Below are 21926 nucleotides of genomic sequence, written 5' to 3'. Positions count from 1 at the left end.
TCCTGTCTGAGTCTCTGATTTTACTATCAGCACACACTGCACAGGGGATATATATTTTTTTAAACTTAGCAGTTCAGAGGATATTACGATCACAAGCTCGCCCAATCAGAGGCACAGCTCAGGGTCACGTAACCGACAGGCCCCCTCTAGCTGAACGCAAACCCCTTGCCACAACCAATTTGGCAGCAAAAGCCGATGTGCTTCATTTTTCGTTTCAAAAACAGATGGGTGACATCGAGGAGAGTGCGTCCATGTTTTATACAGTCTATGGTTAAGGATAATGTTCTCCATTAGGGGGCGATATGGGGAGAATATGTCCGGATGTTTTTATGGCTGGATCAGGATCTGGATTTTATCAGGATTTTTTTTTATTTCAGATTAGTTTGACCTGCAAACAACATTTTTAGCCCCATATATTTCTTATCCTGCATTTTTGCCTATTTTATTGCACAGTTTATGTCTTTTTTTGCACCACTTTGTAGTGTTTCTTTTAATGCGCTTTTAAGCTGTGGATATTCACAAGGCACATTTTCACATCACAATAAACACATTTATTTGAACAAGCAGTCTTGAGTTTTTGCAGAATGTACAGAGCTTTAGCTTTATAAAAGTAAAATATTCATAGTCCAAATGTAGTGTTCATGAGACATTACTGGATATGCTTTGGAGGGAATGCAGAAAAGACAGAAACCCCCTTTTTAAGCTGTTCAGATATATTCTAAAAGCCCTCAGTCTTGATCACAGACCCTTTGATTTGGCTAACATTAGACATACACAGGCCTTCCTGCTTTTTGCAGCTCCTTCCCCACTGCTACCCCCTGGACTGCTCCTGCTCCTGTTCATCATGCCTGGGGTGACAGGAGAAGTAGAAAAACATTGGCCCTGCTACTGAGCCGGGCGGGACCCCCTGCTGGTTTCCATTAGAGGCAGCAAAAGGAGAGGCAGAGCGACAAACAGCCGCTGTGCTGGATAAAGGCAGTCATCCATTGAGATTAACCTTTTGACTGAGAGTCTCTTCTTGTGTCTTACTGAGGAATAACACGAGAACAAGGTGTTATCTGTTGGCTTCTTGAGTTATTTAAACACAGCACCCCTGGAATCAAGACTGTTTTCAGCCCATTTAACATTTCTTCACTATCATAGATAAAGAGGGCCTACAGAGATGTTTAATTACAGAGTCTGTAAAACCCTCAGATCAGGTAGCCAACTCTTCCTTCCTCAGGACCCTATCACTCTGCTATACGTCTTCCTAAAGTATACATCCATGCATATGAATTGATTGGACACAGAACCAACCGGTTTCCTGAACCTCTCACAAAGATTTATAGCCGAGCTGAGACAATCAGCATAAGTGGCGTGGCACAGACTGGATCCAGGAAAAGTGATATCTTTTTACAAGACCACCTGTTGAATCTGGAAAGAGTCACAATTTCATCAAGAGGATTAAGAGTTTGTTGCCTCGCATCTATTTTTGGCAGCTCAGAGTGTGTAATAATTCTGCTAATGGGGTGATTTGAACGGCTTGTGCTTTGCATAAAAATACTGGAGAGTAGCATAGAGAAACATTTTGCTGGAGTAATGATGCAAATTTTAAATCTCATTGTGCAGGATGTAGCATATCCCATAATAATACGCAGGCTTGTTATTAGGTAGTAGATGAATAAAAGTTGCTGCATGCACAGAATGGCACTTTTTCTCTCTCAGTTTGCTTGAGAAGCTACAGCACTGATGGAGGAAGCCTCATATCCTGTCCTAATAGTGATGTGCATGCCTATATTTGTATGTAGAGTCACACTGCACACTCACAGGAGGGGCTGTCATATCTTTCCCTTGACACGCTGTGATAAATTGTGTGTCTAGAGTCTGAATTGTGCTGCTAAAACACGGTGTGAGCATCGAAATTGAAATCACATTATTGTAGGTGAATTAAAGAGGTCATTTGCTGAAATATACTGCAGCCACAAACATGTGCAGCACTTTCTAGTGCTGGCACGAGGCTGAAGTTGTCATCCTGTGTACACCGTGTCCCATAAAACATTTTCAGCTGCTCATCTTTTATAAGCCTCCCTTAAATTATGAAGGGCATCACAGCCACTCACTGTTAATCTGGCCGGCCGTGAGAGCCTCTGCCACGCCGTGCCCACTGATGAATTAGCAGTTTGTTGACATTCTGCAGACTGCTCTGAGTTTGAGGGAGAGGCTGCACACTGCAATGTGAGGATGCTGTTGGAGGAGAGCCAATCATAAACCAGCCGGCCACAGATACAACGTCAAGATGCTGAAATATGAGCTGTACTCCGACAGCTCGGTATGATGTATAGTGTTTGCATCTCTCCTGATTCCCCTGCAGTGTGGCGAAAAGTGATGGATTCACGGTTAGTATCTATGCATCCACCTGCATCACTCACTGCTCTACCTGCACGTTTTTCCTCCTCAGAATGGATGAATTTTTAAAGGGACAATCATCTCAAATTAAATTCAGAGAGGAGAGAGGCGGGTTTTCATGCAAAGTAGCAAAAATTGACTTCATTTAAAGCATTACTCAGGCAAGATAGGAGCAACGCTATCTCTCCCACTGAGCCCACTGTCACTTAGGATAAGCAGAGTCATATTAAAGTGCTGAGGATGCTCTGTTGGCTCAGGAAAGTGAATATCTCAGACTTTAAGTGAAATTGACTGTGTAGAGAGTGCAGTTTTTTACTCACAGATGGGATTTTTCATTAAGCTACATTTCAAAGTTGACTTCATGATTTTACCTGATCCTTTGTGCTCTCTAAAATTAAGTGTTTGGCTCTTTTAAGAGGCAGAGGTCATAAAGATACTAGTGCTTCAACATCAAGGATGTTAAATAACTTTCAAGAATGTTGGTGCAAAGTCTGACAACAACAAAACTACAAAGGTGTCCATGGTGTCCAAGACAAAGACAAAACACACTAAGTAATGACACATCAATCACATCCAAAGTTTTAACCTAGGAACTCAATTGAACAAAAGGCAATGAATGTCTTAAGAGAGTTACAGCACTTATCAGCTTAAACACCCAGCTTCAGGTGTTTAGTGTTAGTCAAGCTTGTGCTGAGGAGCTAAAAAGTGACCCCATATAGTTTGTGGTCTATACTGGCTTTATAATTTAACTAACAACCCTCTATGTTAAAGTAAGGGATGTTGTGAAATGAGGAGGTGGTTGTGCATATTAGAGTCCTAACAGGTTGAGCAGGAGTATTTTTTTTCATTAATATTTTTCATTATTACCTCTGTTGCTGGGTTAGCACAATTAGCTCGTCCATCTTATTGGAGACAGATCGTACGTTCCCAATAATGATGGATGGAAGGACAGGTCCATGTCGTCACTTCTTAGCTCACACCTGAGAACCAGCACATCATCCCCACCCCCCTCTCCTCACCTTGTGGGAAGACATCAGGCCTTACACCAGTTAGCATTGACATGCTACAGGCTGCTAACAGCTGAGTTCACATGTAAACAATGCAGCCATGGTTACATGTAGGATCTCCAGACAAACATAGGAGCAAAAATAGTTAAAATTTCGCTGAAGCCACAAAAAGTTTGGTATCTGTGACCAACAAATGAGCCAATCAAAGTAATGATCCACTCCAAATACAAAGATTATGAAAAAGAGACAAAAAATTTACAAGAAACGAAAAAAGAAGAGAGAGCTGCTGCAAAAGGCAGCTATAGCCAACAGGGTGGCACTTAGCATGTCAAACAGAAAATCAATCCAGTTATAATACCATGATTCAGTTATTGTTTATTATTCCTCATGGGGACATTACGCAACAAAATAACAACAGTAACATCAGAAGCATTAACATTATAATCTAACATTAAGTAAATCAATCAAAAATGACAGAGATATCATAAAACAAAACAAATCTGTATGACCACAAACAAGGACAGCTAGTTTGTATGTGGGAGAATAATTGTGATGTAAAGCCAAAAAAGAGGGAAGATTATTTCTAACATAAGATTAAATACTCATCAGTGCTGTATGTAATATACAGAATGGACCTTTCCCAATGAGTTACGGCAGAAATTACAATACAATACTGTTAAGGTAACTTAAAAGCAGTTACTGTGTAGGCTTTGATATGATACTCTTGTAAACTGTCTTTGTAAGCATTGTTCTTGCTAGCTATAAACTCTCTTCCCCAAAAGCAGAAGTTCAGAGTTTGGCCCTCGCAGTGTTTGTTTGGGCTAATTGACAAACCAGCTTGTGGTGCAGCTCAGGTTTCTGACTTTTTCTGTGTGACACTTCCCTTTTACCACAGGAGGCCCCATAAAAGATATCCTGTCACGACACCAAAAGGGCTTTGTTTGCATGTGGCCTGACTGTGAAGAGAAGTCAGTCTCAGGAGACTTTACACTACCCATTTGTAACTCAATGCTTCTGTCAGATTGTGTTAAAATGGACTGAAAACATATTGAAGTTCAAGGGGAATTTGGAGATTTTACAGCAGGTGCTTGACATGAAAGATAAAAGGAGCACATTTCTGTTTGCTGTATACTGCCTGTCGGAAGCACTACAAAAAGCCAGATTGAAGACTTATTCCCTCAGGACTCACTTTTTTCTCCCCAGGTTGTCGCTCTTAAAACCTGAACATTCAAAGCTAGCCCCCTCATGTAACTGTATGCCTCTGAGAGCCAGGCACCAGGAATTAATTGTGTGTGTGTGTGTGTGTGTGTGTGTGCGTATGTGTGTGTGTCTGTCAAAGGGAGAGTTGGGGTGTCAGATTCAGTGCCTTTTCCATTCTTGGTTGCCATAGCAGTTGTGTGTGAGGAGGTTTTGTGGTAAGGAATGCAGAGATAACGCAAGGCAGAGCCGCACCTCACACAAACACACAAAGTTAAATAACATGCCACACACACACACACACACACACACACACACACACACACACACCCACACACACACACACACACACACACACACACACACACACACACACACACACACACACACACACACACACACACACACACACACACACACACACACACACACACAAACCCCACTCCACTGTATGCTTTCCATCACCTACACAGTCTCCGATGACGATGTTTCTCCGCTGCCTCCATGGGTGCATTCCTGTACCTGTCCCTACAGGCTGCCCCCTGTGATTATGACACACACACACACACACGCAAACACACACACATACACACACACACACACACACAAAACCCTCACGCTTAATTTCAACATCAATGGGACACATCATCATTTGTTTATAGAGATTCCGATGTGATCTCACCTTAATTTACCAGGATTACTTATGTTATTATAAGACACTGTATGTAAATCCTGTTTCAAAAATGTTCCTAAGCTCTAAATGTTAAAATTATAATTGTGAATAAGCACAGTGATGATAAGAAACAATACTATGTCAAAATAAAACCATTACATGTGAATCGGTGAAGGAAACAAAACATATACTTCAACAACCCATTTCTTTTAAATTCTACCTGTCTATGGCGTTTACATTAAGAGTTGGCTTGTAAATGTAAAACTACCAAGTTTAAATTCTTGTTTTTCTTCTGAAATTATCACCTTGTTTGAAGAATAGGAACGATCACAACACGTTAGAGACTTGAAAGGACTTGGGGTTAGCACCATGTAGACACAGAGCATCAAGCATGTGGTAAGAGCAAGAGGGTAATTAGCCTAGCTTAGCCAACAGCTGCTGGGAACATCAACAAAGACACTAAGGGGGTTGATTTTGCATTGCTTCTAAATAATGAAACAGTTTAAAATCAATGCTGAGTTTAATAGTTTCAGAAGACAAACTTTTTCAACTTTGGACACAGCCAGTGTTAGCCGATATTCAAACACAGCCATTGGAGCTCCTTGATGTGGAAATGCGAATGTGCAAACATACTTGCAATCAACTTCTCTGACACCAAATCACTCCAACACCACAGCAGTGATAAGGGGAATCAGAAATAACTAAAATAAAATAAATACAACTGAAGGGAAATTTGGCAAGGCCTGTTTTGTTCCTGATAAAAGAGGACTTGTAGTACAGATGGTTACATTTGAGATCTCACACCTGCTGAGGAACCAGATTTTCTGTTTTACTGTATCACCCAAACATAATGATGACAAGAATCTTCAAACACTTTACATAATTTTTCTTGTTAAAGTGTCAACTCAGATGATAAAATCTCACTCCAGTCCACAGGGTCAAAGCTGTTGGATTTTTCTTATCAGGCACACATGTCTGAGGCAGTGAGTTAGAGACGTAGCAGCTGCTCGATTTGTGATTGGCTGTTAATCTGGCTCACACATGTACCTCGCTAATACCTAGTGCACACCATTGACCTGTTTGTCCTGGGATGTGACGGCTGCTTTGCTTGAATGCTTAACACACATAAACACAAACACGAATGTTAGCGTAGTTTTTTCACAGATGCGCACACACACACACACACACGCCAACACCCACACACACACACACACGCCAACACCCACACACCATCTGCCAGATGCATTAGCACTCCACAGATGCCCAGGTCAGACCAGGCCTCAGCTATCATAGCAGGGCACGGGGAGTGTGGAGGTTCAGGGGTTCATGGGGGGGGGACTCAGGACATTTTTTCAAGTTAGCCAAAGTCCCACATTCTCAGAGGGGGCTGTCTCTTCTTCTCTTTCTCACTTAATCTGTATCTCTCCATCATCTCCTTCTTTCTCTCAAAAACAGGTCACACGACCAAGTTAGAGAAAACCATTGAGTTAAGTTAATAGCTGAACACATCAGAGGACACAAGACTAGATTAAAATTAGACAGTGCAGAAAAACAGTCCAAAATGCAGATTAAGAAATATTTGAGGCTAAATGTTGTTTGAAAAATAGTCTGAATATGAAAAACAATTCTGATTAAATCCAGATCCTGATCCTGCCATGAAAAGATCCTGACATATTTTCCCTATATCATCCCATAATGGAGACGATTTTCTTTGCGAAGAAGCAGAGTTTGCTGATGTTCACACAACACCTAATACTGCAGAAAACTAGCTCCTTAACATCTGGTATCAAGGGACAGCTGAGAGACAAGAGAAGCTTGTTCAAGACATCACTGAAAGAAAAAGTTCCCTGACATTTATTTTCCTGCTGTTTGCTATTTAATGTGATGGACAAGCTGGAAGTCTACCAAAATGAACCGGCATTGCACTGTTTGAACTAGAAAAGCACTTAGAGAGCGCAGACCTCCACCATTCATATTGTGATTGTGATGCAACACTGAAGTCCTACTTTAATGTTATACTCTCTTTCAGCAGACTGTCTGCTACAATTTGGTGTTAGTTGCAGGTTTGTACGATAATTTGTTACCTGACAGCGTTGAAAATTATTATGACCCAGTACATATTTCATATTCCAGATCTTAGTATCCAGAATATTGCCAGGGTCTGGATCGTACTTTAACATCTGTCAGAAATTATGATGACCTTGTCTTGTATTGTTTTGCAAAGCAATCCGACCATTTATGGTGGAGTTATATACACATATGGTGAAAACAGCCCTATCTCACAATGATAAAGAATTATTTAAAAATATCCTAGATCCAGATGGTGATCCAGATCACCACCAAAATTTAAGTATTTCTCCCTTATCCCATTTTGAACATTTCCTGAAAATTTCATGAAAATCTGTTTGTTAGTTTTTGAGTTATGTTGTTCAAAGACAAACAGATAGACAGACAAACTCTCCCAAAAAACATAAACCTCCTTGGCGGAGGTAATAAAGTAAGATTGAAAAATGCAACCGTCAAGGCAGATATCTGCTGAGAAACTGATTCTCAGCAGCACGTGCAGTGGTGTTTCCCTGCTCTCAACCCGGTCACTACTATTAGGGGTTGACACACTTGACTGATCTGTGAGCTATTATAACTGTCAAAGCAGAAACACCATGATATAATTCTGTTATTTATGCATTACTCCCCCCATGGGCTAGAAAAGCAACAGGCAGTCATTTACTGATTCATTTAGTCATTATTACTGTTCTCTGTTCTCCTTTTTCATCTTTCCTATATCACTTTCATTCAGACTCCTTTTTTATTTTTAAGCCTCTTCTATAGAGAAACAGGGATAATTCACATGTGACACATCAGAGCACATACAGTGTGTCAGGAGCCTCTACTGGCCTGGGGGCCCAAGCAGATGCCTGCTTCACTTGTTGACAAGCAAACGTGTTTATAGTTTGGAGTTTAAACACGTATGAATACAGTGCATATCAAAATGAAAACTTAGCACCTGCAAAAGCTTCAAGCTTGTATTCATATTTGAGGTGAATCATTAAGTTAAAACACTTATCGAAGGATTCTATAAACCTGCTTTGCTGCTGAGTCTAATGTCCCCTCCAGTCTTCCAGTGAAAATAAAAACCCTTTTAATTCAAGCCAGGCTCCGACAGCTTCATTACAAAGTCAGGTCAAACTACTCTGCCTTCCTGAGGCAACACGCCAACATTAGCTAAAAATGGTGCACCAACCTTTGAACAGGGTAAAAGTGAACACAGGACAGAGAAGGTAAAGTAGAGTTATTTTAGTCTGTTGGAATGCTAAATTAAAAGCTGCTGAGGAAAGTTCTGCAGATTACTTGTAATTTTAAAATGACGAAGGAATTCTGTTTATGAGTCTGTCGTCTTTAACTCTCTCTCCAAATATGAAATCTCAGAAATCTCACACCGCTGTGTGACTGCAGTCTCCTCCTGTCTGCCTCGCAGGTTTCTCACATGATTGATCTTCCTCAGAGCTGAGATTACAGTCAGTCGCTGACATTCCTCCCACTCAGTGCGACTCTGACGGGCTGGATGTGCACTCTGTCCCCGTCTCGTTCTCCCACACTCACACATACATACAACCTCCACTTATTAAGAAATCCACCTGTCACTTAAACAGTGTTAACTCATCAATGAAACCCTCAAGAGCCTCATTTTTGTACTTAAATACAAACACATTGACCTTTGTAAAGCCGCCTTGTCTTACTTTGAATAGTTATTTTCAGTATGTAGGACAGAGCACTGACCTTTCACCTCAACACCAGACTGAGAGCTGGAGCTGCTCCTTTGGTGTTGTCACCTCTGATGTGAGGGTCAAGGCGAAAGAACAAGATTCTTTTCTTGGAGCCAATAAGGGTCTGACAAAACATCAAATGATAAAAGGAGGAAATAAAACATCAAAGACTAAAAATTTGTAGTGAGCATTGAGCCTGGAAGACTAATTGTGTTTGTACAACAATTCATGACCAAACCATTGGAGATGCACTGGCACATGCAGCCCTTTAGAGCCAAGGTGGCTCTTCTAGCAAAATTCCTCAGCCTTCAGCAGAGAAACCAGGTTTTCATTTGGACAGATTTGATTAGGGTGTCAGGTCTCTTCTCAAACTGGTGTCAGAGGTGAACACCAAGGTGCAAAAGAGAGACGTAGAGTTTGAGGCAAGGAGGCTTCTCCACGCTCAAGATGCAATGCCTCCCTCATTCAAGCAACACTTGAACAATGTTTAAGAGAAAAAGGTCTTTCCTTAACAGTCTCAGATCTTTGAGTTCAGCTCATGAAAAATGGGTGCAAAAACAAAAGTGTTGCATATTTATTTCTTTTGCTCAGTGTATTTTTATTGGTGGGGTGTATTAGCTTTTAGAGTTTTCCTGTGTCCTAACAGCAGGAGCTAACACAGCCATCACTTTAGCCTCGTTTCCACCAAGCGGTTCAATTCTGGTCATCTCGGTACAGCACACATTCTACGGTGTTTCCGCAGACTAATCCAACAGACCCTTAACCGAGACGAGCCGTCCCAATTTCTGTTATAAAAACCGATCCAACTCAGAAGGTGGAGCTACGGCACTACGGACTGTTGATTGGTCAAAAGGATCGTCACTCATCATGCGACAGCGTCTACATTTCTCTGAAACAAAGCTTGATTGCACTTTGTATCAAAGAGCAACATGCCGATCACAAAGAGGATGAAATGCTTGATGTCTTCTTTGTGAACTGTGTTGCCTTTTTCTTCTTTGTTGGATTTATTTGCAGGGTACACTGTGTCGTGCTGCTATGGCGTCAGGCTATTATGTTACTGATGCGGCTGTCGACACGTCGCCTACCGAGAGGAGGCAAGGTTGGCTGTGGAAACACAAAAAGGACCAAGCTCAACCAAGCCAACCTGTACCAAACCGTACTGATCTAGACCGGACTGCTTGGTGGAAACAGGGCTTTAACATTGGATTCATAGGTGTACAAAAAAAGAGACACTTTGGCTAAAACTGCAGGCACATGCTAACCGCTTGCAATGGAAATGAACTCCTCATTCAGTGAACCATCAGAGAGTCTGTTAGCAGGACATCTCCTCCTTTGAGTCTGACGTCTCTAAGATTAAAATTAAGTACAACACTGCACCGATTGTCTCCAGCACCATTGTTGTGAGCAAAGCCTGGGAGCTGTCAATCAAAATGTGATTAGCCTCACCCACACAGCGTTGAGAAAAGGTCTTCACATCCATGTCCCCTCTTTTCAGTCTGGTTTCTATCAAAGAGGTTTATTTTAATTTACATTTCAGTGTATTCTTACTTATTCGCAGTAATTTTTTGCTATTTTTAGCAGTTTCCGGGGATGAAAGAGGTGTGAATGATGAAGTTTCCATGGAGTTGTGAGATTCGTGACCACGCTTCTGTCACTCTCAAGCCCTCAACGTAATGCGTTTAGAAGCAGTGCTCTAATTAGCTCTATTGTGGGAAACAGCTCGTTTCACTTCTCCACTTAAAGCCACGTGTGGAGTCAAACAACACAAGTCAGCCTCTTTCTTTTTGTGCCCCAGTTTGTGCAGATGAACTTTACTTGACTTGAACTCAGTCCTGTGCTGATTCCTGTTTGATTCCTTTCTTCCTGCGGGCTGTTCTGAGTCTAAAGAACAAAGAAGCAAATGAACAAACCACAAACTCTTGACTTGTCAGGAGGAGACAAATGAAAAATACAGTTGTTGATTCACAGGAGGTCTTTGGAACTCTCACTCACAAACACTCAGAGGACTCCACACAAAGCCCCCTCTCAGTGAAGTGCCTGGGGCTCTGTATAGAGCAGAGCTGTATGGGGATGAGTAGCGTGTGAATCACACTTGGTTCCCAGACGCACGTTCACTCCAGACTTCACCTCCCCCTCCTTGTTTTCCTGTGATGACCTCCGCGAGGTCAGCACGTCTTTATATCATGTCAGACACCAAAGACGTGAGCCTGGTTTGAGGAAAGAATCAAACTTAGCAGCTCTCTTGATCCTGGCTGATTTTTGCTGTGTGTTTTTCTAGAGCTGGATGTGTTCATGTGTGTGCTGCTTATTTCTCATTAAAAAGCACAACACTGATTCACTCTGCACATGTTGTACCCATCTAGCAAAGTTTTCTAGGAGTATAATTTTCAAGGTTGTTCTGTAAAAAGAAAACAAAATGCACATAAATTGACCAAATAGTTAAAAGAATGGTTCCTCACCTCAAAAACTTCAAACATGAGCTGAAGATATGACCGTGGGAGTTCAGGTAGAGAGTCATCGCCCTTCTCCAGGGTGGTTATTATTTCCACCACTAAACGAGCCGCCTGATCAGAGTGATGCTTGGTCTGAACGTGCCCTGTGTTCATGTGTGTGGATGCACCATATACAGGTATTGCCACACCACCAACAAAAAGTTTTATGTCACCAGGGGAATTCAAATGAACCACGTTTAGCATGGAATGCTTCAGGAATTTGCACAATTCACATGTTTAATTATTATTATTTTTTAACTCAATTAAACACTCAATTAACATAGTCTAATTAGCATCTGTTGCGCTGCCACTAGGAACTAGCATCTTTACAGTGACTTTATATTGAAATCACCAGTGCAAATTACCTCCATCAAGAAGGGTATGTTTTTGGGAGTCTGTTTGTCTGTGAACAACATAACTCAAAAAATAACCAACGGATCTTGATGAAATTTTCAAGAAATGCTCAAAATGGGATAAGGAAGAGGTGATTAAATTTTTGAGGTGATCTGGATCACCGTCTGGATCCAGGACTTTTTTAAAGGATTCTTTATCATTTTGAGATACAACACCATGATAAATGATCAAATTGCTTTGCAAAACAATACAAGACAAGGTCATCATAATTTCTGACTGATGTAAAACTATGATCCAGATCCTGGCAATATTCTGGATACTAAGATCTGGAATATGAAATATGAACTGGGTCATAATAATTTTCAACATTGACAGGAAACAAATTATCGTACAAACCTGCAGCTAACACCAAATTGTAGCAGACAGTCTGCTGAAAGGGAGTATAATATCAAAGTAGGACTAAAGTGTTGGTGATAATCACAATATCATTGGTGGAAGTCTGTGCTCTCTGAGTGTTTTTCTAGTTTTATTTTTGTTTGGTGTGAATGTCATATTACATTCCAGCACGGGCTGTGTAAAGGACCCAAGCCAAATCCTAATAAATGACAAACGATTGGGTCTGACCATTACCATATAATAAGTGGACGTAGTCTCCGTGATTTTACCCGTCTGTTACTGACACAGATATTTGAAGCAAATTGCCGGCAGGAACCAAATTGGGAATAAGGTCAGCTTCGAGCCTCCACACTAACAGATTGGGCGATCTTGTCATCTTCATATCTTCTAAAGCAACAATTCAGACGGGAGACATATTTTGTACCAGGCTGCAAACATGCTTGGCTTGGTGTGTACAGATGTTGTGTTTAGGTGCAGTCTGTTAACAAAGAGGCCATTCAGGCTGATGGGAGTTGACTGAGATGGGTAATGGGAGTGCAAAGTACCTGCTTTAGAAATTTGTGGTTTAGTTTGGTTACATGATACACCATGATGGAGAAATGGTTTAATTGTACCTCTTGCTCATGCCTCAAGTGTTTTATTTTGGCTTTATTCATTATTCTGTTGCAATGATGTTACTGAATTATCATTCTTTTGGTAGAAGCATTTGAGACACCTGCTCAGACACTGTTAGCCAACTGAAGAGGAAGAGGACATGCTAATGTAATGATTCTCCAAAATTATCTTTGCGATAGTTCTCTCTGAAGGTAGGTTTACTTTCTGGTTATATTCACCTTTATGTGGGAATGTTCAGACAATATCATCGAGTTGAAGAGTCACGTCAGAGACTTGTGTGAAGAAAATATAGAGCCTAATGGTGCACTTGAAAAGCACGCTGAGGTTTGGTTTTGTTTAGCTGACTATGATGTGTAGGAGCACGTCCTTATTTTTGCTGGTGAGTGAAATTTAGCATGCAAATGATGTAGGAGGAACTGAAACTCTTGGCTTCCCTAGTCTGCCAACAACTAAAGGGAAGTTTTTGGTGGGTTAGGCAGTCGCCAGGTTTAGCAGAAGTCCTGTTTCATCAAATACATGAATATGAAATCAAAAAACTTGGTAAAAGTGACTATAAACTTTAAAACCAAGATGTTTGCAATGGTGGAAAAAAGTATGTATACTGAAAAACAAACAGTGAAGAAAAGAAAGAAGAAGGGAGGTTGAACACAAAGACAGATGAAAATGGAGGGCACAGTGAGTGGGAGCAGCAGATTGCTGTGTAATTACAATCGCAGATGCAGAAAAGAGACACGTCTTGTAAAGTCAGAGACTGGGTGTGATTCTCCTCCGTCTTAATCTCTGCTTGTTAAATCTGAGGCTCACAGGCTGAGTGGGATAGAGAAGTGGAACAAGAGAGGAGGAGGAGGGGGTGAGCGCTGTGAAATGGGACAGAGAATCAGTAAACAAGACGGTGATATTCTGGGTGTGTAAAAATAGCCAGTCATGTTTTCAGAAATAACCTTTTTGTCCGTCTGGGGAGCAGAGATGGAAATAGATGATCTGGACTGCTTTACTTCTTGGTTTTTATGTTTTGAGGTTGTGGATCAGGGCTGTGATTTTATCATCGCTTTCATCCATAGAGATTCCTCTAATTTGGTCAGCTCAGAGTTTTCTGTCTCCTTTTAACACTCAAACACTACTTTCCAAACTGTACATAACTGCGGCTCAGGGGATCCCTCCAGACTTCTGAGCTCTGTTTGAGAAATGTGCAACATTTCATATCTTGTCAAGCCTCTCAAATGTAACTCAATCACTAAACCTTGAAATTCCACATGGGTTAGCTAAAGTCAGGTCGAGTTGCGGGAAACCTGTCAGTCCAGTGATTCTTTACCCGCTTGCATTTGTGTGTTGAACCAGAACCAGAGACAAAAGGCCCGGGTTTCACTCAGGCATGCACGTGGCTCCTCAGCAGAGTCTTTGTTTACAGGCTGGATTTGAGGAACAACGATGTCAGTGTTGATAATAGGCTGTATAATAAACTGGTAATAGTTTTGGGTCTGTGGTTAGATATTTGTAAAATTGTAGTTTTGATGTCCCTAAAGATGTTTTCTTATTCTGTGTGAGACTGAGTATAACCCAGTATAACTTCACAAGATCATAAAGCATCCTCTGAGTGCAGACGGCACACATTCACTTTCCCCTTCAAAATAATATCCTCGCCAATCAAAGGCTAAAAATGAAACATTATTTTTTCACTGAGCTCAACATGGACAGAACTTGGTCAACTTTACTTTCCACAGACCTGACCTGTTTGCCGACCAATGCTCTTCGTTTGCGTCCGACATCTTCTGTGTAGCCATGTTAGCATTAGCTTTAGCTTTTGAAGCTACACTGCTTTGGAGAGTACAGTTAAGTTACTCCTTCTGTTTGATTTGTGGCTTTTTTTTTTTTTAATCTCCCTTTGCATCATGTTGACCTTCAAATCCTAATGCAATATTTTAGGGAAAATTTGTGTCAGCACGAGGTCTTTAGAAATTATTTTTGGAAGCTACAGCAGAGCAAAGCAAATCACGTCCTCCTTGGGCGCCATAACAGGAAGTCCGAAACATTATTTTTTACTATGTTTCAGCTCTGCTCCTTTGAATTGACTACTTTTCCTCATGAATCTATGATCCAATAAATTAACTTTTTTTTTCACCAAATCTTTCATTCTGAAAAAAAATGCAACTTTGTTTTTCCTTTTTCAACTCTTCTGCCTTTATTCTTATGACTTCAAGGCAGTAAAACTATAAAATAATTCACAACTCTTTCTTTTACAACTTTATGCTTGTATTAATTTGAACTTATCCTTGTGGCTCAATTGCTTACATTTAGGATCTTGATATTGATATTATAACACTGTCTTTGCAAATCTGAGATTTTATTTTCTTGATACTTTGTTCTTGATTTACTACAAGTTTATTCACATAAAATCACATTTACAATTTTTGTTGTGAAAATCTACCCTTTTTCCTTATAATATTATGACATCATTCACATAAATTTACAGATTTTTTAAATTAATATATATATTTTTTGTCTTAACATTTTTCAAATTATTCTTAACATTCATGATTTTCCCATTAAAGGACTTAAGTATTGTATAATCATAAGTTTTGTAGTATTACTTTTTCCATTCCTGGAAATTTGTTTGACTTGATTACAGTATAGCTGCACTTAAATCTAGTAATGCTAAGACATTTTTCACAAATTTAGATTTTGCATTCTCATAAAATTACTGCTTCAATTTAAAAAAAAATGTCTGTGTGTGTGTGTTCAACCATGTGATATTGTATTGAAGATCAGCTAAGAGACTGCAGATGCAAACTAGCTTTCAGCTAACTCTGATACAGAGTGTTAAAATGGTAATATTAGTGTTTGTTATTGACCATGGTCTGTTCACAAATAAACAAATTCTAAATTTACCCCCCCCCCCCCCCCCCCCCCCTCCCCTAAGTGGCTCCTTGTCTCCTTCATACTGGCTCTAACTGACAAAGGAAAAATGTTTTTTCCTCCAAGCACATCTGAACAAACCAAATGCATAAAAATAATAACCTGATTGAGTGAGCTGAAAGGAAATGGAGTGTAGCATCCAACACCCCACTGCATCTTAAAATAAAGCTTGTGTGAGAAAAACAACCCCAGCAGCATTAATGATCAGTAAATCCAAAGGAAATCAATATTGGAGGCTTATTATGGCACAGGAGCGTGGAGCAATAATTCCTTTTTTGACCAGGCAGCATAGAAAACAAATATGTCTGCAGTGTGACCCAGAGCAGACTGCTGATAAAGCCCCACAGGAAAGAGATCTGCAGTCGAGTGTGGCGTTGATTCTGACAGGATTGTTTTTGGGTTTACCTGTTTCTGTTTTCAAGTTTCACACAAAGAGAAGTAATTATGAAGCTTCCCACGCTCTCGGCAGGTCGTCTCATCTGCATTCAAATCAGGCATCCCATTTTCCTGCGACTTGTTTATGAGCAGCTGTGGCAGTAATGTCCGGATTGCTGTAATGAGCAATAACAATCCTGATTATAATAATCACCATCATCAACATCTGATATGCACTGTTGTAAAGATTTTCACACGTTGTACTTCTCCCAATAATACACGTGTTAGAGATTCAAACAAAGAGTCTGCTCATCAGTGTTTTTTGAATAACTCTGAATAGGTAAACAGAGAACTATGCAGAAGCAGAGAAAATCCTGGATGTCAGAGTGTGTTTTGAGTAATATTAAAATGGAAAAAAGAAATGAGGCACAAAGCCTCTGAAATCCAATATATAACAGATGTTCTCACAAACAGGATTTAATTACATTAAGTCATAAATCACCTTAAACATTGGAAGGAATATGTCATTTAATTCCATAAACATAATAAGATACTGTATGTGTGTGTGTTTGTGTGTGTGTGTGTGTGTGTGTGTGTGTGTGTGTGTGTGTGTGTGTGTGTGTGTGCGCCCGCATTAATCACAATTACTTTTTAATGGTATGAAACAGGGCTGTAGACACAGGTCTCTAAGGAGAGGGAAGAAAGATGCATTAACCTCTGCTGCACCCAAACACCTGCCCCACCAATTTAAAGGGAGAGGAGAGAGAGAGGAGGAGAATAACAAGGGATACAGGAGCATGTTTATTAATCCAGCCTGGTACAGCTTATAAATCTGATCTGTAATGACTTAACTCATGTTTTCCCTATGAGAAAAATATGGAACCATGTGGAGCATTTTGTTTCTTTGCATCGTCTTTAATTAATCTCTTTGTTGTCTATTAAAACCACTGAAAAGCAAAACCACCTCAAATCACAAAGCTAGTAGGACATAGCTTTTAAAAAGAAGAATATGCAGCTAATATTAGCTTGCATGTGAGTTAACTTGTTGACAATTTAGTATTAAAATACCTGCAAATGTTGCTTCGGCTGGATAAGATGCGGTTAGGATGTTGAAAAGGATGATGTTAGGTCTTGTTAAAACATCCAGTTTTGACCTTGATGACGCAAAGCATGTACAGAAGAGAGCATGTGGGTTTGAGGAAGTTGTGTGCTTTCACAGACAGTGAGATGACCAACACCAGCAGCACTCATGCATCCCCGAACCATGATACCTCTTCCACCATGCTGACAGTAGGTACTGTACATGCTGGAGATAGTTCTTCTCCTGGCCTTCTGTGTACCCCCACATCAGCAGGGGAGGGATGAAGCTGGACTCATCAGACCAAAGGATCCCCTTCCAGTTCCTGGCTGTCCAGTTCTTGTGTGCTTGGGCTCAACGACACCAGGCTAACCTCTGTCTCTCATAGATCAGGGGCTGCTTGACAGCCTTGTAGGACCTGAAAGTGATACTCCAAGATGGAACAAGTTGGGTCCTATCACAAGGTTTAGGGCAGAAATTACCCCTACAGCAGTGTTTTTGTGCAGCAGAAGCCCAGGGCGCACGCACCAAAGACCCCCTCTCTGCTCCTCTGCCGGTTTCCTCTGCATTCAGACGGGGCCAATTTTTACATGACCCAAGACACAAATAAACGGACTCCAACCGAAAAAATCTGATATCGGTCTGCATTCACGCTTTATTTAGAGAATTTTCAGCGCGTTACTTTTACACAAAAACACCGCTAAACAAGGCTTTAGTTCTCATTGTGTCATAAAACGGCGCTACCTGCAGAGCCACAGCTGGCTACGAGGCGCTCGCCGCTTGGTGTATCAGTCCGCGTGCGCGGCGTGCCAGATATAAACAAACGCAGGTAGTCTGCCAGGAGGAAGAGACACGATGAGAACTAGAGCCTTATTTAGCGGTGTTTTTGTGTGAAAGTAACACGCTGATAATTCTCTAAATAAAGCGTGAATGCAGACTGATATCAGATTTTTTCGGTGGGAGTCCATTTATTTGTGTTTTTGGTCAAGTAAAAATTGGCCCCGTCTGAGTGCAGAGGAAACCAGCAGAGGAGCAGGGAGGGGGTGTTAGGTGCGTGCGCTCTGGGCTTCTGCAGCACAAAAACACTGCTATGGGGGTAATTTCTGCCCTAAACCTTGTGATAGGACCCAACTTGTTCCATCCCGGAGTATCACTTTAAGCCATGATCCAAAAGTTGGTCTCAGAAACTCTTGGACACTCAGATCTTGGTTTGTCTTCCGAGCTGTTGGTTCTTCACAGAGTGTACTCAACTGCTGAAGAACCTGATCTGCACTTCCTGGCTATCTGATGGCAGCTGCCCTCACTGGCTGAGAATCTGTAACTCAGGATTTTTCCCTGAGTTAGGCTCCTCGTTTTAGGCATTTTTGTCTCTGAAGAACCTTCAAATATGCTGCCTTTATGTAGACATGGAGCACAGCAACAAAAATTGTCTTTTAGCAAAAAGCACAACCTTCATTAGTGGAGAACTGGTCACAAAATGACCCAATACTCAACATTTCTTAATGGAAACAATCAGTTTTAAGATTTTTTTTAGGATTTATTTATATTTTGGCAGTGACTGTACTAAAAGAAATTGCACCTGAAGACCTACGAGTGATTCTTAATGCAATATTTCATAAATGCATTGGATATCTGAAAACTTTTCTCTCACCACTGTATTTGATGCTCCTTGCTAAAACCTTTTTCTGCCTTCTTATATATTGACCAGGCTGCAAACAGCTATTTGATATTATTTTAACATCAGAAATTCAAACTTTGTTGGATATTTGTGTCATACTGTAAACCGACTCTAAATGGTTTAATAGTAAGTCTGATAAACATGTTACAAAGTTTCAGGCTATTGTGGTTCAGGCTTTTTAATGAGTTGTCAGATTTCTTGAAGCATAAGAGTTATACATTTATTTAAATAACCTTTACCACAAACATGTCTAATTTGACTAAATGCCCTTTTCAGTAAAGTCTATACTGAAGTTAAGCCGCAGAATTCCTCTTCTGTTCCACCATTTTTTCCAAAAAGACGAGAAGACAAATGAGTTTGACTATTCAGGAAGAACAAGCTGCAATAAATCAAAATTATGAATAACAATAAAACAGACACTCATACAGAGCTGATCTCAGAGAAAGACTCAGAGGGGGTCATTGATGTGGAAACCCCATGCAGACCTTATGTTTGCCACTATCATTTATAATGTACGAGGGGCACATCTGGCACTCAGCTCAATTATATCGCTGGTGGCTGACCACACACTCGCACGGATAATCTTGCACAGTGGGACACAAGGCTCTTTTTTTTCTCTGGCAGATTAAAAGGCATTCTTGTCACCTCTGCGATGTGGTTGAAAGTACACATGTTAGGCTGATTAAGTGAAGATGAACTGTGGGAAGAAAATGCTTTTCTCTTAGGAAGACAGGAGACTTATAACAAACAGGTAATCTAAGGTAAGAACAGTAATACCTCCTGATGATAAACCCTTCAGACTTATGTCCACTTGAATAATTTACAGGAGCATAATGCTGGTCCAGTGGGATTTTAAGGGATGACAGGGGAAAGCGCTCACTTACAGCCCCTCTGCCCAGGAGATCGTATTACCGGGTACAGTGCATTAGGATGATGAGAGCACCTGCTCACTCTCCTGGTTATTATTATCAGAGAGAGAAAGCAGGTCAGAGTTTCTGGAGCTAAATGTGCTTAAATTACAATGTGGTGATTAATAATCTTGTGTGTGGAGAGAGGGAGAGGTGTGGCGTGTGATTAGGCTGTAACAGGAAGAAATGCTGATTAAACGGAGCATTAACACTGAAGTTTCATGAAAATAATAATCGCTACAGCTACACCTCAACAACAATAATCTTTAAAATGAAGCCTTCAGTTCATAACAAGAGTTCAAATATGAGGACAATGGTATTATTTTCAGACAGTTCATCTTGGGAATTATTAATACTTAAACAAAACATGGCAGAAACATGGTTGCGAAAGTGGTTAGCTTCACTTAATATCTTAAAAACAAAAAACTTTAAAGATTCATATTTTTGCTTCTCAGGCAAACCAGGGTCACAAAATTTTTATGTGGAAGAGGTTTTTGGAGGAACACAAGCCCTGAAAATGAAGCTACAGCAACTGAATAGCATGACTTGGCAAAAAGCAGCAGCATCATGAAGCAGCTAGCTTGGAGTCCAGCTGTTTTAGACCAGTCTTTATTTTTCAATAAAACGCCCAACTTGTTGTTATAAAATCATTAATTTAAATAACTTAAGAGCAGATTTCATGAAATTTAGACCAAGCAAAGCTCGCTTTTACACCTTGTTTTCATGCTAGGTGAAGCTAATCAGCTTCAACTTGGTTAGCACAACAAAACTGATCTGAACCAGCTTCTCCAGCTAAAATAACTTCAAAACAGAAAATGAATGCTACTCCCCTTTTTCAAAGCAGTATTTACCTTTTGTTTACCACTTCTCATCTCAGCACACGCAGACCATATCTTTTTTATATATAACCCTGATTTTCTGGGTCCATACACACGCACTGGGCCATGCCAAACTTCGATTTAATGACTTACAGCAACCATCCAACCAAGCTTAATGAGTGCTATAAAATACATACAGTCTCAGAGACTCATACCACCCTCTGAAGCATGCAAACCATCAAGCCATGTCCACACATACACACAAACAATGTCATGTAACACACATGTAAGATGTGTAGACAGTCTTTTTTTGGCAGCTGTCGTATCAGATCTATCAACACACAAACTCATGTACAGAGGTAAAAAAATAATGACCATGAAACGTCCTATCTAACCGCAGAGGAAGTGCTGGCCTCGCTCCCACACAATCTCACTGATCCTTGATTCATGAGGAACATACCATCCTCCATCAGCAACCACAACGAGAAACCCCACAGCGCTCCGGCTTCACATTTCAAACAACTTCCAGATTAACAGTGCGGAGGAGGAAAGCCACAACAATAGCAGGAATATTAAAAGCAGAGTGCTGAAGTCAGCAGAACAGAGGGATTATTATCACTGAGGGTGGGAGACGGATCGTCCAGACATGAAACGAGAAACCAGTTTGAAAGGGACTTAAAATGTAAAATGTAGCCACTTCATCTGCAAAGCCACCCTACACCCAAATCCATATGGAGCCTCAGGGTCTTATCTACAAAAATTAAGCACATTAAAAGTATTTGAAATCAATGTTAATCCACATCTCAAATATTTTTTTAACCAAGTTTCTGTGAAATCTTTTGTTACCAGTGCTGTGGTTCAGCTTCTTTACTTTTTAACACTCAGAAAAGCAACGCTGCAGATTTTTTGGTATGCAACTTCTGAGAGTTACTTTTTTCTGCCATAGGTGGTTCTTGTTGTCCGTGATTGAGTATCACACAATATCAGTGTGATATTATCACACGTTTCAGGTACCAATTGTCAACTGGTTGCCATTCATAGATAAAATAAAATATGGACATAAATCTCTGTGACATCACCCATTTGTTTCTGATACAGAGTTTTGAAGCCTATTGTCGACAGCAGCCATGTGGAAAGAGACTGTCAATCAAGTCAGCTATGCCTTTATATGACCAAATTCATAAGTTTAAGACGTTTCAAAGGAAGGTAAAATCTTCTTTTTTTAAATGGGTGTGAGCGCGTTTTTTGTTGCATTTACAGGACACTTGAAGAA

The 21926-nt window shown here is 40.5% G+C and overlaps 1 protein-coding gene across 2 annotated transcripts in view; it reads right to left on the bottom strand.

Annotated features, from left to right (window-relative positions):
- Positions 1-21926, bottom strand: part of prag1 (PEAK1 related, kinase-activating pseudokinase 1) — a 73012-nt gene that overhangs the window by 23074 nt on the left and 28012 nt on the right. The window contains exon 3 of one of the 2 annotated variants that reach the window (XM_074690321.1): positions 16202-16347. The exons of the other annotated variant lie outside the window; for it this stretch is intronic. The gene's annotated coding sequence lies outside the window, so the exon portion shown is untranslated. The remainder of the gene's footprint in view (positions 1-16201; positions 16348-21926) is intronic. 2 annotated transcript variants of the gene reach the window in all.

This window comes from Halichoeres trimaculatus, unplaced genomic scaffold (genome assembly GCF_033239565.1).
Source record: "Halichoeres trimaculatus isolate MK-OKI-2021-1 unplaced genomic scaffold, fHalTri1.1 fHalTri1_scaffold_16, whole genome shotgun sequence".
In the NCBI taxonomy this organism is placed as follows: Eukaryota; Metazoa; Chordata; class Actinopteri; order Labriformes; family Labridae; genus Halichoeres; species Halichoeres trimaculatus.
This window is presented reverse-complemented; position numbering and strand designations above follow the sequence as displayed.